The 15,497-nt window shown below is 45.8% G+C and overlaps 1 protein-coding gene across 1 annotated transcript in view; it reads left to right on the top strand.

Annotated features, from left to right (window-relative positions):
- Positions 1 to 2,843: 2,843 nt before the first annotated feature.
- Positions 2,844 to 15,497, top strand: part of ADGRL3 (adhesion G protein-coupled receptor L3) — a 514,733-nt gene continuing 502,079 nt past the window's right edge. The window contains exon 1 of the mRNA XM_074866987.1: positions 2,844 to 3,794. The gene's annotated coding sequence lies outside the window, so the exon portion shown is untranslated. The remainder of the gene's footprint in view (positions 3,795 to 15,497) is intronic.

Below are 15,497 nucleotides of genomic sequence, written 5' to 3'. Positions count from 1 at the left end.
TCTCTAAGATTTTCTGGGCTGGCTCGCAGCATTAAGCCTGAGACATGATTTTAATGAGCAATGATAGCATGACAAGCTGGTGGCCTTCTGAAGCTCTTCTTGTCTTCCCCCACAATTCATTGGGTTTTTTCCATCTTCATTATATGCAATGCTATGAGAGAAAACAACACAAAACCACCACACTTTAAGCCTAGTGATGCTTTGTCTTTTTTCCACTCACTGACTAAACATTGATTTGATTCTCACCTCTGCATTAAAGCAGAGCTTAAAGATATATAGCAAATCTAATTTTAACTTGTAGGGCTTTGCTTAGTTCCCAGAGCATGTGTGGTGAATATCATCAGAGAGGTAATCATATCTTGAAGAATCTCATATCTCTGAGCATCCCAGCAGAGGCAGTATTAAAGATCTGGGGGTTTTGGTGGTTTCTTTGGGTGGGGTTTTTGTGTGTGTGTGTGTGTATGTTTGTTTTTTTTTTCTCCATGTTGCCCCTGGAAGAAGGGCCGTTGCAGAAAAGGACTTTCCCAAGGATGGAGCGGAGATTCTCTGAGGGTTTTTCCCACTGGGGAGAACAATTTGGGTGAGCCAAATGAGAGGCCTGAAACACAATGGCTTTTTAATTGCTTTAAAACCTACTTTTTCTGGAAGTAAACATTTGTAGATGGCTGTGCATCATTCACTCTGATTTTTGGGGGTATTTTGCAGCCTTGTGGGAAAGGCTAGGTGTTCTTTAACATGACTGCAGAGGTCTACTGAAAACAGAAATGGTTGAGACAGATCTGTTATAACTTTTCAATTTTTTCCACCCCCACTGAATTTCACCACAGTCAACATTCTTCCTTTATTTTTGCAGTGTCAGTGAGATAGGCCCTGATTTTATTATTGGGAAAACAGCGTTTATGTTTATGGGTCTTAATTTTCCACAGCACATCAATGCAACCAGAATAGCAGTTCTTAACCTAAAATACACATTTCTGTGCCTGTCTAACTAGCGATGCAGCTAGGAACACGTGTGAGCATCCTCCTGACTCACAGTCTGCGTTAACAAATGAGATTAATTAATTCCCTTATCCCGCTGAAAAGGATGGTCCTGCGAGGTCTCGGTCATTTGAGATCCTTAAGAACTTGTTAAAGAAACAGCTGGGTAGGATAATAAATGAAGTGGGTCTTCCACTGGCGTGGGCTGGCTGGCCTCCTTCGGGCCCTTACAGATCTCTTGGCTATAGTTTTTTTGAGTTCAAAGCCAGGAGTCCAGTGGCGTCTCCCCAAATAGGTCTGGTCGCTGGGATAAGGTCTGGAACACTGTATGTGTCAGCACTCAGGCAATTGGAAAACTGCATTTTTTTTCTTTTCTTTTTTTTCTTTTTGTGTGAAAACAGTTTGATTTGTTTGGGTCCTTCTCTCCAAAACTAAAAGCAAATGGACAATGTGGTCTGGGAGAAAAGTGTTTACCGTGTTCCAGCCAAGGACCATTATTTCCAGAGGTCCCTTGTAAGCATTTTGCCTTGGCGAAAGGACGCGCCAGGGAAGGTTTAGACTGGATATCAGGAAGCGTTTCTTTACAGCACGGGTTGTTAGGCGTTGGAATGGGCTGCCCAGGCAACCCCCATCCCTGGAGGTGTTTAAGAGTCGGGCTGACATAGCGCTGAGGGATATGGTGTAGTTGGGAACTGTGAATCCTAGGTTAATGGTTGGACTAGATGATCTTCAAGGTCCCTTCCAACCCAGACAATTCTGCGATTCATTTAAGATAACGAACGTTAAAAGAAAGACAGACTTCTTGTCCCTGTCCCGGCTGTCCTCGGCTCTCCGAAGAGCGGGGGATTTACGTTTCCCTCCTCCTGGGGACCCCAGGGCAGGAATGGAGTGTGTCCCCCCAGCCCCGGGTTGCTGTGGGGCAGCCCTGAGCCCCATCCCTGGAGAGGCTCTGTGACCAGCCGGCAGGCTGGGACTGGCCGCTTGGCTGGGGGCAACAGGCCAAGCGGCCAATCAGGAGGTGGGGAATCCAGCGGGGCATGGTTCTGCGCAGGAAAGAAAGGCTGCGATTGGCTGCCTGGGAGGGGAGCAATAGGCAAAGCAGCCTATCCGGCGGTGAGGAAACCAGCCTGTGGTTCTGTGCAGGAAAGGCAGGCTGCGATTGGCTGGACAAAAGCCCCAGCGGCCAATCCAGAGGTATGGAATCCAGTAGAACGTTCTGCGCCTGGTAGGCAGGCTGCGATTGGCTGCCTGGGAGGGGAGCAATGGGCAGAGCGGCCAATCGGGGGGGGGGTTGATCCTGTCGGGAGGGGTCTGCGGGGCAGGTCGTGGCGGGGGTGGGCGCTGGGGTTGCAGAGGGCCCGGGGGGACGGGGCAGTGCGGGCCCCGGGGGCGGGGCGGCGGGAGCCCCCGGCGGGGCCGGGCGGTGCGGTGCGGTGCCGGCCGGCTGCTAGGTGGAGCCCGCGTCCGCGCAACCCAGATCCGGGCCCTCGCCGCTCCCCCGCCCCTCGGCTCGCCGCCCGCTCGGCTCCGTGCGGCCGCTGCCGGGCAGGGCAGCAGCGCCGCGCCGCCCGCCGCCGCCGCCTCCCCGGGCCCCGCTCCCGGCTCTGCGGGGGACGCGGGTGCTGCGGCTGCCGCCGCCCCGGAGCGCCGCCGCCCCCTCCTCGTGTGCGGTGCGTGTGCGCTGTGCCGAGCTGAGCCGGCGGGGCCGCCCGCCCGCGGCCATGGGCCCCCCCCGCGCCCGCTAGGCACTGCGCGGGGCGCGCCCGCGGAGCCGCCCCCCCTTCCGCGCCCGCGGAGCCGCCCCCCCCCCCCCACCCCCTTCCCGTCCGCCCGCGCTCAGCCACGCTGGGGCTGGCGGTCTCCGCAGCGGGAGGAGGAGGAGGAGGAAGAGGAGGAAGGATCTGGGGTGCCGGCGGAGCCCGGGGGGCTGAGGACCACCCGCCTCTCTCTGCGCGGGCGCCTTTGTGTCCCCCAGCCCCGGCGGAGCGAGGGGCCGCGGGCAGGGGAGCGGATGCAGAGAGCGGCTGGTGCTGGAGGGGGAAGAGGGAAAGGGGGATGGTGGAAGATTTCTCTCCCTTTTTTTTTTTTTTTTTTTTTTTTTTGGTGGTCTCTTCGGCAGCGGCTGTTCCTCCCCAGCAGCAGCGGCAGCAGCAGCGGCAGCAGCAGCACAGGCAATGACTCTGCCGCATACGAATCGCCCGGCCGGTGGTGCCGGCTCCGGAGACATCGCCTTGCTCTGAAGTTGCCCACCTGGAGGAGGTAAATCGGAGCGGGGCTTTGGTCCAGAGGTGTCGGCGACGACGGGGGAGAGGAGGGAGCGATCGCCTCCCCCATTCCCACACACCCTCCGTCCTCCGGGAGGGAGCCTGTGTAGCAGAAGAATACGGCAGAAAAGGAGAGACTTTTTCTTCTTCCTATTTTTGTTCCCTTTTTAATTATTATTCTTTTTTAAAAGATTTTTCCTTCCTTGAGGGACGTTCCCTGCGTTTCATCCCCCCCCTTTTTCTCCTGGCTGGGGGCTTTGGTACTGTGGCCAGGTCTGCTTCCTACCCCCACCCCTGGTTTTAATGGCTGGATTGTGGCAGCAGCTCCCTGCTGCAGGTTGTTGAGGAACTGATGGGGACTTGCAGCTCAGGAGCCGGAGGTGACTAAAGGTAACTAACCACCCAACGGATGGATGCTCACCAGCCTGGCCGGCAGTCACATCCTTGCCCGGTTGCGTTGGGCTGAAGGGTGCCGGCCGCCCTGGGCGCACGCTTGGATTGAATAATTTCGTAATAAGGATAGTTTCCCTTCAGGGGGGCAGGATCCTCCAGGTAACGGGGGAGTGTCTCTCTGGGTCTGCATGCTGGCGGGAGGGGACGGACAGTGGGGACAAGGGGTGTGCTGCTGGTTGGGAAATGCCTTGTGGGCTCCGGCCGGGTTTGGCTGTGGACAGCTAGGGTGGTGAAGGCGGTGGGGAGATGGAGGAGACCTGGTAGGTTTTGTTCTCGCTCTCCCTTCTGTTTTTCTGTGAAAGGCACCACGTTGGACTGGTGGGTTTGCTGGTGTTACACTGAGAAATTCCTGAGTTTCGTGTGTGTGTGTTCTCCCCCCCCCCCCCCCCCCCCCGCGCCGTTCTCGTGCCCACCCCTTCATGGATCTATGTTTCTATTTAATTGCTGAAGGGTGCCTCGACAAGCAATCGTTTTCCTGGATAGCAGGAGGCAGAGGGTGGGCAGGGGGCATGGGTGGGGATATTGCCGAAGTGGGGGGTGCATTGGGGGTTGCGTGTGTGTGGATATGGGGCGGTAGGGTGAAGGTCTGCATCCAGCCCAGTGGCCCCGAGTTACAGGTAGGCGCGAGCTTCTCTTTCCCTTGCAGCCAGAGAGGGAAATGTATGGTCCAGGTAGATGCATTGCTAGAGATGCTCAGACCTTCCCACCTCCTGCCTGTGAGATTGCGTTTGCCGGCTCTAACAGTACAGGGCTGGCGTTCGCCAGAGGGATTTTTGAGCAAGAGGGCCGGTATATATGGTTGGAGGAAGAAAATAGCTTTTTTTTAATGCCTTTTTTATTTTTTTAAACTCTTGGTTTATTTGCTTGCTTAATTATTTATTTGTGTTCTGCTTGCAATCGTCTTTTGACTGTTTAACTTGGAAATACGGTTATAAGGCTGATGATCACTCCCTGCCATGAGCCAGAGAGCAGCCCTTTCCTCTTTCCCAGTCTACAGAGCCTACCTCGAGCTGGTGCTCTTTATTGCTAATGAAGATGTAGGTACAGTGCCCCAGAAATATGCCCTGGCTACCTGGGGGATTATATTCAAGGACTGAGTTTGATCAGCAGCGTTCTGTCCAGAGTAGTCCATAGAAACAACGCAGTCCCCCTGATGTTTTTTTTCCACCCTTTCTGCTACAGACAGGCAGATGTTTAGTTTGTAGGAGGGATGGCGAGGTAGGAAGGGAGACTGTCTTTCTCTCCCTTTCCTGATAGGCATGTGATTCTTCTCTGCGGTAGTGAAAACAACTTGTATATGGCCAGAAGCAATGGATTGTTGTCTGCTTGTCACTGTAGCATTCATTGCTTTAGCCAAAACAACCCAGTCTGTTGTATTTACTTTCCTGTTTAGATCACTCATTAGGAGGTATTAGCATTTCCACTCTCCCAGTCCTGGTTCCAGGCAGCTAGCTGCTTAGGAGGAGGCTGAGATGCAGGGGAAAAAAAAAAAAAAGGGTGAAAATGCCATCTGTGTCTTGATATAAGGCAGATAGGTAATCTGCTAGTCGTGGTTTCTTTCTATATTATAGTACTGATTGTTCCAGAGCGTTGGAGCAAGATTTTCAAAGCTGACAAAAACCCCAAATCTTCCCTGGAGTTAAAAATGAATAAATTCCATTTTTGTTGTGGAATGCCATCTCTTAAAGAGACTCTTTAAGCAGCCAATGCTGCCTGCTTGGTATTGAGTAGTAGTGTGTGCTTTGTAGAGCTCATTTATCATAATTTCCAAGGGTTTGCGATATTAACAGGCTTCTACTGCGTATTCATTAGGAAAAATCCTTCCATGCTTTACCCATGGGGGTAAACCAGGTGTTGCAGGTTAAAACAGACTGCTGTCAAAAAGTCTGCAGTTGTCACTTAAGAATACCAGACCAGGAAGGGAGAAAATTTGCGTACTGGTGCTGATGTTGGGTGACAAAGTTCAGTCTAGGGTTCCACTGTAAAGCCGTAATTTTTTCTAAAGGTAAAACAACTGCTCTCAGATGGCAGGAGACAGTCCCCCTTGTTGTGGTTGAGACTGCTCCTGTTGCAGCTCCTTAAGAGTACTTTTTCCTTATTTAGCCTTGGTTTACTATAAAGTGACTGTTGTCGCTGTAGCAGAAAATAAAGTGGATACAGATCTCTGGTGTGTCTGTTTCCAAGAGGACTGAAGTTTTTACAAAGCTAGTCTTGGCCTGTAAGTTCCGTATGATTTTTATTATTCAATAAAATATGAATTTTCCCTTTTCTTCTGGGGGCTGTTAGAAGAGGATATGTTTAATTTTGCATTTAATTCCAGAGCAAGCTAAATGGCAGTGCAGACTGATGACAGTGAAAACACCGAGTCCTGCTTTGAGGGACAATGAGATTTTATTGGTATGTATTAAGTTTAAGGCTAGCAAGTCCTCTCTTGGATGTTTTGTTTGACAAAAGTAGGAGCTGGGTTTTTCTCGGCACCCTCCGGGGATGGTGGAGCAGCTAGTGTAGTTAGCTAGTCTAGGAAATTTGTCCCCAAGCACCTGCTGGGTTGATCCCCCTGCTTTGTTTGCCGCAGCCAGTGCTCGGCTGCACATCCCACAGGTTGGGATGCCATGGGGGCCGCATCTCTCCCTGCCGGAGGTGATGTGGTGGAGGTGCTTGACGTGCCTATCCTGGAGTTACGTGCAGAAAAGATTTTTTTTTTTTTCCTCCCGCAACAGAAAACAAATTGCCCTGCCTGCCGGTGTGGAAACGAAGCTGGTGCCCTTTGCTGGCCAGGAGAGAAACGCGAGCAGGTTTGTAGGTGGAGATGCAGGCACGTGCATCGAGTTGATGAGCTGGGTGTCTGTGTGCTGCCCAGCATCACCGGGCTGTTATAAAGATAAATAAAGATTTAGAGGCAGGTGGACCGAATCATCGGCCAGGACTGGAGAGGAGTATGCATGACCTTTAGCTTTGGTCAGCACATCAGTTGGAGGGCCTGATGCTGTTGTCAGGTTTTTCACATTCAGAGCATGAGCATATGCATCATCAACATGAGTAAATGAGATGCACACAGGAGAGTGAAGTCTTTGTAAATGGAGTAATCCCGGGAACAGGTGATTTATTATTACATATTTTAATACTAATAGTGTTGGGACTGGTGTAGATTGACTAGGAAACTATTTCATGCATGACACAGTATAAAGGATGGGCTGAAGATTGATGAAAGAGATGGAATTCAGGAAGCAAGAATGGATCAGGGAAAAGCTAAAACATGGAGGATAGGCATGAGGCTTTTTATGCTTTAATTTTTTTTTTTTTTTTTAAATTATGTTATTTGGAGTATGTGGAACCAGCCCAATGTTGTGATCTGAGTGATTTTGATAAAACTTATTACTGCATCATAAGAGAGATTTGGAAGAACAACTTAGGAATTATTATTTTGGAGCAGTGATGATCTATTATGAGCTAGGCATCACAATACTGATGTATTGCTTGGGATAATGCTGAGACACTAGGACAGCCCTGCAAAATAAAGAAGTGTTTTCCTGTCGCTTTTGATAATGGGCTGCTTATTGGGATGGGATGCAATTGGTGAGCATTGAAGTTTTGAAGAGATGTTTACCATAGTTTGTGTGGACTCCTAGTTCTCCCCTGATGGTCCCTTTCTTATTTGACAGATGCCCTCCTGATGGAATGTGAATACTAGAAATGCACCATGATGCAAAATTTTGGGTGTCCATACACAAGTCAGTCTCTGCTATGTCTATAGGCAACGCTTTCCAGTGTCTGTAGGATGGGGAGCTAGAAAATGTGTCATTTGTAACAGTCCACTCTGCCCTGGGGTATTTGTAGGAGCGTAACTGTCCTGGGCAAGGCAGTCTGGCATACTGCCCTCTGACAGTGTCATTTCCTGGGGTCACATCTGCCTTAGCAAATCTTTGTCACAGTCCTCACCAGCACTTAATATAGGGCTCTTTGATCCCTGCTTGGGACGTGTGTGAATATGTCATCATTTTTGTAGGTGCTGAGATGCTCCAGCGCTTCCTGAATCATCTCTAGGTCAGAGGAAGCACCCAGAGCAGGCTGCTGAAGTAGAAGAAGGAGGAGCTTGCTTTTAAGCATGTACTTTTAATTCTTGGCTACTTTAATGTCAATGAAACCCCTCCTACTCAAATCTGTGATGTGATTCTGTCTAAGATGTTATCCCATTGCCTGTTTTTAGCCTTCCAAGTTTGTGGTGTAATGCTTGCTTTACGTTCCTCACTAGATAATCTCTACAGCGAGCAGTCGGAAATGCATGTGTCTCCTGGGCGCAAGCTAAACGTTCATTTTTAAGATGACTTCGCTAAGGACACCTTGACACTATAACTTTTACTTAAGCAGTCTTTTCAGAGAGCCTTCTGATTTTGCCTATAAGGCAGATCAGTCATTGCACCAAGCATCTCTAGCAAGGTGGCTAGTCTTTTCAGGCAATAAAAACTTAATTTTAATTGTGTTCTGGATCATTATTTTACTTACTAAGCAGTGCTCAATGTGGAATTTTTCCCTAGTCTGTCTGAAACCTCCTCTGGCAGAGAAATAAGCACTAAACCATTTAAACCATTTTTAAATGGCCTTTTCCTTTCTGTCTTTTTTTTTTTCTCTTTCTTTTTTTCCTCCCATTTTAAACTTTTCTTCTCTACTTCTTCAGGCCCACTCCCGTCCAAGGGAGGTATCACTATATCTGCAGTGGGGTTCCCGCTGTACTCAATGGAATGCTTCTGTTGGCTTCCCTGTGAGGGAAAAATGCTCAAGAATCTCAGGTGTGGTATCTTCTCAAAAGATGCTCCAGAGTCTCAGATTTGGTATCTTTTCAAAAACATTCCCCTGCTTCAGCATCATGTTTCTGCTAATTGTGTTGTAATGTCTTTGCCAGAGGTGGCATTTCAGGCTGAACAAAGCTCTGTACGCAGGTGAAGGCTTGAAACCTGTGCACACTTCTAAAATCTGCTTATGAAAACAGTTGAAAACTAAAATCAAGACATTTCCATTTGAGACTTGACAGCTTTCGGTTTCAAGGGTCATGAAATAGATACCATTCTGAAGGAAGCGAAAAAGTGTTTGGAAGCTGTCCTAATTAGGCAATATGAAGTTATATATTTCATTTAAATGCTTAATAGTAATAAACTTTTACAGAGTATCCATTGATATATGGCCTCATACTATCAGAAATGTTTTTTTTTTTAAACGCACCTTCGTCAACATGTGAATAATTACATAGGAATTATTTCAGTGGTTACAAACATAATTCTTCAGCAGTCTGTAGCACAACTCCAATTCATTGCAGTGGATACCTGACAGGGAACAGCTTTGAAATATTTTGCACGATGTTTTGAGTTGGTTGGACCATAGCTTTGCTACTATTAGTTGTAATAGCTTTACTGACTTGATTGCAGTTGCATTGATTTATACCAGGTGAGGTAATTGATTTTGAACTTTGCAACAGAGTTATGTGTTTCTAAAACTTACAGCGAAATGTCATAAATGGAAAGGATCAACCTGAATGTTTTCTTACAGCAATGCAAAGTTAAAATGAAGTGAAATAGACCTCTGCTTTGGTAGAAGTGGTGCTTAAAATGGTATTGTGAATTGTCCTACTATAGAGTCCTGCACAAAGGTGCCAGTGCTGTTCTGAAAAGAGATCTGGTCTAAACCTGGCACCTTTGAATAAAACTCTTAAGCGGTTTTACACCAGTGACAAGTAGTTTGCTTGTAACAGTCGTTGCATACAATGCATATGGGTTTTTACAGTAAGTCCCTTTCCCACTCTGTGGGAACCAAGAATCTAGTTACAGAGGTGAGGACACTGTTTAAAGAGGGGTAGAAACATTCTGACTAATGCAGTCTCAGCACATCCCTTTATTATACGCAGACACATATATGGAGTTATAAATATCATGATTTGGGGAACAGACACAGTTCTTAATTTTTTTTTTCTGTCAAACTCAGGGAAGTGAAAAAGTTATCTAAGAATTGCACCTAAACCCAAAATGTGTACCTGCATCTCTGTCTGTGTGTGCGCATACATGGATTTTGTTTGTGAAATGATGGTGCTGATGCATAGAGTTTTTTCAATTCTGTTGCTGAAAAAACTTCTCTCCCTATTGATTTTTTTCTGATTCTATTTTTGAGTTCTTGAGATGTAGGTGCAGTGATGGACAATAACAACAAAATAGTTGTCAATGGGCCTGCAGTTTTTAAATGTTAACTGAGATCCTTGGTTAGTAGTCCAACATCAACATAAAACAACCACATTTTCAGATATGCTGAGCAACCACACATTTTATCGGAGTTGGTGCTGGTCCTTGCTTACTTGCTGTAGCAGCCTGTTCCCATTCTGAAGTTGCTGATCCCAAGCCTGCCTTAATGAGAATTTTTTTCACTGCCCTCAGAGTGCAGAAGAGAGTGTCACTGTGTTGCTGAAGTGCTGTTTGCAGCTTTCTTTGGGGATGTCAATATTTTCCTTCAAGCGAGGAGCAGGCTGGCTGACTTTGGGCTGATCTAGGTTAGATGGGCTATTTAGCTCAAAAGAGCCCAGCACCAGGAGTTGCAGAGCTGTTGACATTGGTTTTTTTTGAACGTACCCGGTGTGTTGTGTTGGAGGACACCTGGAGGAAAGGGAAGCATTAAGCAGAAGTGACACCCCCGTTCTGTTTGATGGGTGGGTCTTGCTGTTTACAAGCCCTGCAGAGGCACTGCCCTGCCTTGCTATTCAGCGCCATGTCGCAAACCAAGCCTTGGCTTAAACCCGTGAGAATAGGGGAGGGACCTGAGCCCAGTTTTTGATGTTCTGCATGGGTGGGTATCCTGAATACTCAAATGCATTCCAGTGACAGCTGACCCTGTAAGGAGATTTTCAATAGCTCTCTGGGGTTTTTTATTTTCTTTTTTTTTTTCCTCTTTTTTTTCCCCTTTTCTTTTTTTTTTTTTCTTTTTTTTTTTTTTACGCCTATTCCAAAGACTGCTGGGGGAAGGTAAAAGAAAAAAAAAAAAGCACTCATCATAGTTGTCTCTTTGAATAGCTTTTACTGTTGGAAAGGGTTGAGGAAAATTTCAGAGATCATGTTAACTCCTTTCACACTGCCTTCGCATGTGTGTAACTGACTGACACGTCATCATTTCGAAATGGCTCAGATTCCTGTCACTCACTTCAAAGGGGACAGGATTTTGTTGTTGGGGTTTTTTTCAGCAAGATGTATGCTGCAGGTTTTGTATTCAGCAATATCTGCCATGTAATACGAATCCGTATTTGCTACTCTGTGTGTTTTGTATCTTTTGGTTTGTTTTTTTTTCTTTTTCCCCCCCTCCTTTTTTTCCATAGTAACAAAAGGCTTTTGGATTCTGTCCTGAATGACTTTCTATGTTAAGGCTATCTTGAGGTACACAAAACTGGTCTATAATCCTGTAGTAGATGGCTTATCCAGACTATCCAGAGAACAGCCATTCATGTTTCCAGCACACCACAGATTACTGTATTGGACATTGCACTTCAGCTTGACCTTGTTGGAACTGTCTGTGGGATCTAAAATGTTATTCCTTTGGATTTAGGATATTGCAGTAAAGGCCTTTAATCATTTGGAAATGTGGTTGTATATATCCTGCTTCCTTCCAAGGGAAATTACAATGTGACTACTGCACTTGCAGCTCCCACAGCACAGACGTCTTCAAGAAAATGTCATTTTGGATTATTTTTAATGGATGCAGGTGTGTGGAGTGGCTGTGTGTCTTCTTTTTTCCCCCTCTCTTTCCTTTCCTTTTTTTATTTTTCGAAAGAAGGACAGTAATATTACAATTGCTGCTTTATTTGGTACGACTCCAAAGTGATGTGTGTCTCTTTGTGTAAAATTCATCCTGATAGGTATTTGAAATATAGCGATTACGCTGCATAGAGTGATAACTTGTGACCTTTTGACAAGTGATCCGCAATTACAATTGTAATGCAGTTTATAGATCTCCTTAAGTAGGTCACCAATTTGCAATGAGTCTTTCTAAAGTCTGTGCGATGCATTTTGATTGTGGGAGTGGGGAGTGCTTTTCCGTATACCATCACCAGTTTTCCAAAGGAAGGCTAAAATGCGACAAGGGAATTATACCTGTGCAAGTACCCTTGTTTTGATGAGAAATACGGGTGTACATCACTGAGTGTGTGAGGGTATTCCCACATGAGCAGCTCTGTGTTTGCAGTGGAGCTGAGACGTTGGGTAAAACTTGAGCACCTGTAGAAAGATGTTGGCCAGTAGACTCAAGCAATTGTTTATGCCAGCCTAAACTAAGAAGTTGTAATTTTTCCATTCAGGGGGGAGAATCTGGACCTCCGCAGTGTCTGCAGAGATCTTTGTGTTAGGGAGAATGGGATATGGTGGGGAACATATCTAAGAGCTGCCTCGCTGTTTGTCTCCTCCAGCTTTGGGAGCAGCAGATGGGGGGTTGTCTTCTCCAATGCCTTTACGCTTGATCACTCCCTCATCCCGTGCAAGCGAAGGGCAGACCAGCATAACCCATGGGCCAGGCTGTAAGGGTGAGGATGCCAGCCTTTGTTTGACCATTTTAAAGCTGCAGGCCTGAGCACAGCGAGGGTCCAGGGTTCCTCCCAAGTTCATGTAATTTGAGGGTAAAGCCTGTTCCAGCAGCAGTCTTTGTGGTAAAGGCGGCAACTTCAAGAGATAAATAAAAACTAATAGCCAAAGTAATAGGCAAGTTAGTGAAGAATATCATGGAAGTCTAGTCTGTAGTAATGTAGGTGTATTTTGCAGTAGTGGTAACATAATGCTGTTTCTTTGAGCCAGATTCTCCTCTTATTATTACTGTAATGAAATAAATGGCAAAGCGTATGTTGACCTAGGGGTGCCAAGTCCTCTCCTAATTTCTAACTCAGATAGGTCTCTGCTGGGCTGCAGTAGGAGCTGTAGTCAATCATCAAGCGATAATCATGTGGTGTTTGGTTTTTTTTTTCTGTAATTCTTTGTTGTTTTCTTTTTCTGTAAATCACTTTTCCTTTTATACTGTAGACATTTGTGTGGGTGGTTCCTCATTGACCACGAAGATGTGTTTTTTGTTGTCTTTCATTTACGTTCTCTATTGAATTAGCAGTTTTGTCTGTCACACTTGGGTGGGATCCTGCAATGATTTAATTTAAAATGAAAGAGAGATGTCTTCATTTTAGGGAAAGCCATGGCTAAGTGGTGAGAATAAGCAGGTCTAGCCTTTATCAGAAACCCTAATTAGAAGAAATCCCATGTACGGTTGACCTTGACTATTGAGACAACCCTCAAAGAAGAAAGAGCACTAAAAATTAGTATGCTGCCAGTGCTGCACTTTTATTATTTGACGTTATTAAGCAAACTCGGTGTGTATTTCTTTTTTGAAGCGTTTGATTAAATATGTGATCTTATCTTCGTGAAATGGCCCGCTGGGCTGCAGACAGTGGTGTTCAGAAATGAAATTTGTTTAGAGCCTCTGAACAGACATTTATTCAATGAGACCTTTCTTGAGTAATAGATGTGACAGTGAGATAGCTGTGCAACATGTTTTGGGGTTTGGGTTTTTTTTTTGGTTGGTTTTTTTTTTTTTTGGTGTAGGGAGTTGCAATGTGATCAGGGAGAGAAGGTAACACAAGCGCACAAGAATGAGAATAGGGTGTATTGTCATATGTTGATATATATATGTTGGGAAATTGTCAATTGTCATCAGAGGCTGATTCTGTGAAGAGTTATTTTTGGGCCAAGCTTTGCATGCTTCAGGAGCTCCCTGTTGGCATTTTGTGAAAATAAAAAAAACACCCCACAAACAAAAATCTGCAAACAACAAACCAGAGAAGCATTGTAGTTGACTCTTGGGGTCAGTGCTGATGTCCTTAAGCAGGTCTTTGGTTTATAATAGTCCCATCAAATCAATGAGACTAAGAGAAAGAGGCCAGTCCATGCATAAGGAAGGCAGGCTTCACCAGAGAGTGTTCACCTCTGCTATTGTGTCCAGCGATGAGAAAATGTGAAATGTAGGTAAATATTCTCATCTTCCTTGTTTTTTTCATTGGAAGCACAGTGCTTTCTTATTAGGCACAGCTGCCATGGGGACCCTCCACCAGGGAAGAAATACTCTAAATGGGACTTCTAGTTTTGAAGCAGAATCAGAGATGTAATGATATATATCTGTTTTTCCAGCAAAACAGTCAACTTGGTTGTAGCTTTCCGTACAGCTCACAGAGATAAGATTTCACTGAACGTGTGGACTGCACAGGATTTTCAGCTGTTGACACACGATTACATGCCTTGCTTTTCCCAAGATGAAGCTGAGAAGGAACATGAATACCTGAAACTTTTTTTTTTTTTTCTCAATAGTGGACTTATAACAATATACTGTGGTGATCTCTGAGGGCAAGAGATGTGAATTTTTCTGAGCGCCTTAGTCTTCCCCTGTAAAAGGGCTTTTTTTAATATGGAAAGTTTGCTTTTGAATGAGAGGAGTCCCAGAGTGCCTTTGCTGTAAAACTGCTTTTTGATCAATCCTCATCTGCCTTGCTGCTCCCCTACATTCCTACATTGTACAGCAGCTGTCTTTACATTAGGTTAGATGGTGATTAAGTGATTTCTCCTTCTAGAAGTAAAACCAAAACCTTCCCATACAGGAGTTGGGAGATGTGAGCTCCATGCCTTAATGAAATGCTGAGGTGCCAACTTAGGCGACCTCCAGCATTTGATGCTCCAGCTGCTCATCTTCCCTGCTCTTTGGTTAATGTGGTTGTTTTTCTTAAAAGCTATATGGCTCTTGGGACTTTTTGATAACTTTTAATTACAGAGACATTTTTCTTTTCCTGGTGCACAGCTAATCCCACCAGATGCCAAATGTAGATTTGAGAGGCTGGGTGTAAAGTACGGGAATTCATGTGTCTGGGAGCCCTGGGTATTTTGCACGATGCTTGCATGAGCTTGAGGGATGATTTATGCTTGTGAGGTGATTTATGAATGTGGTATATTGAGGAGTACAGCCTGTAAACGTGTAGTTTACAGTTGTATTTTAAGGGGCTCTTCCATAGATCTGCAGCTGGATATGAGTTGTCTTTGTAGCCCAGACAGCAAGGCCAGAGCCATGGGTCAAAGACCAGCAAACATGATCCTCTTGAGCATTCTAGGTGGTGTCCCAAGGGCTGAGGGGTGGTGCTGAGGGTGGTGAAGCTGCCTGCCGTGAAATCATACCTGGGATGGTGGTGGGCAGCAGGGAAGGGTAGAGGCTAGTAGATCCGCTTTTCTAACCGCATTATTGGTTGCACAAGGATGACAGGTGTTCTTGGCTCTGGCATGAGCTCAGTGAGGTACTCGGACAGGCCATGCCTCATCTGGGTACCTGCATGGAAGCTAGGTTATAGTCCAGCCTTCAAAAAACCCCAAGTGTTTAAAAATGGTCCTTTATGCAGAGGAAACTTGCACATGAAAGCACAGCCTGCTGGAAGAAGTAATGGTCCCATTATGATCTGGTTAAACTAGAAGTCGGTCAGGAAAATGAAGATGGAAAATTCGCTGGACTGAAGTCTACTTGACATCTGTTCTTCTACAGAAGTAACTTGGTCTAAGTAACTCCATACGTAGTGGTTTCTGAGCAGAGTCTGGTAAATTTGTTTCTGAACTGGGAATGGTAACGGCATTTTTTTTTTTTTTTATATGTAAATGCTGCAGAGTTATAGCATTTTACCTAATTTCAAACTTTCTATGGGACTCTAAAATGAGAAGAAAAATCTATCACAGATAAATTTCTAGGATGGCTGTTTAAAAAGGGAGGTAGCAT

Source organism: Strix uralensis, chromosome 4 (assembly GCF_047716275.1).
Source record: "Strix uralensis isolate ZFMK-TIS-50842 chromosome 4, bStrUra1, whole genome shotgun sequence".
NCBI lineage: Eukaryota > Metazoa > Chordata > Aves > Strigiformes > Strigidae > Strix > Strix uralensis.
Note: the sequence above shows the minus strand (reverse complement) of the source record. Positions and strands in the feature narration are given on the sequence as shown.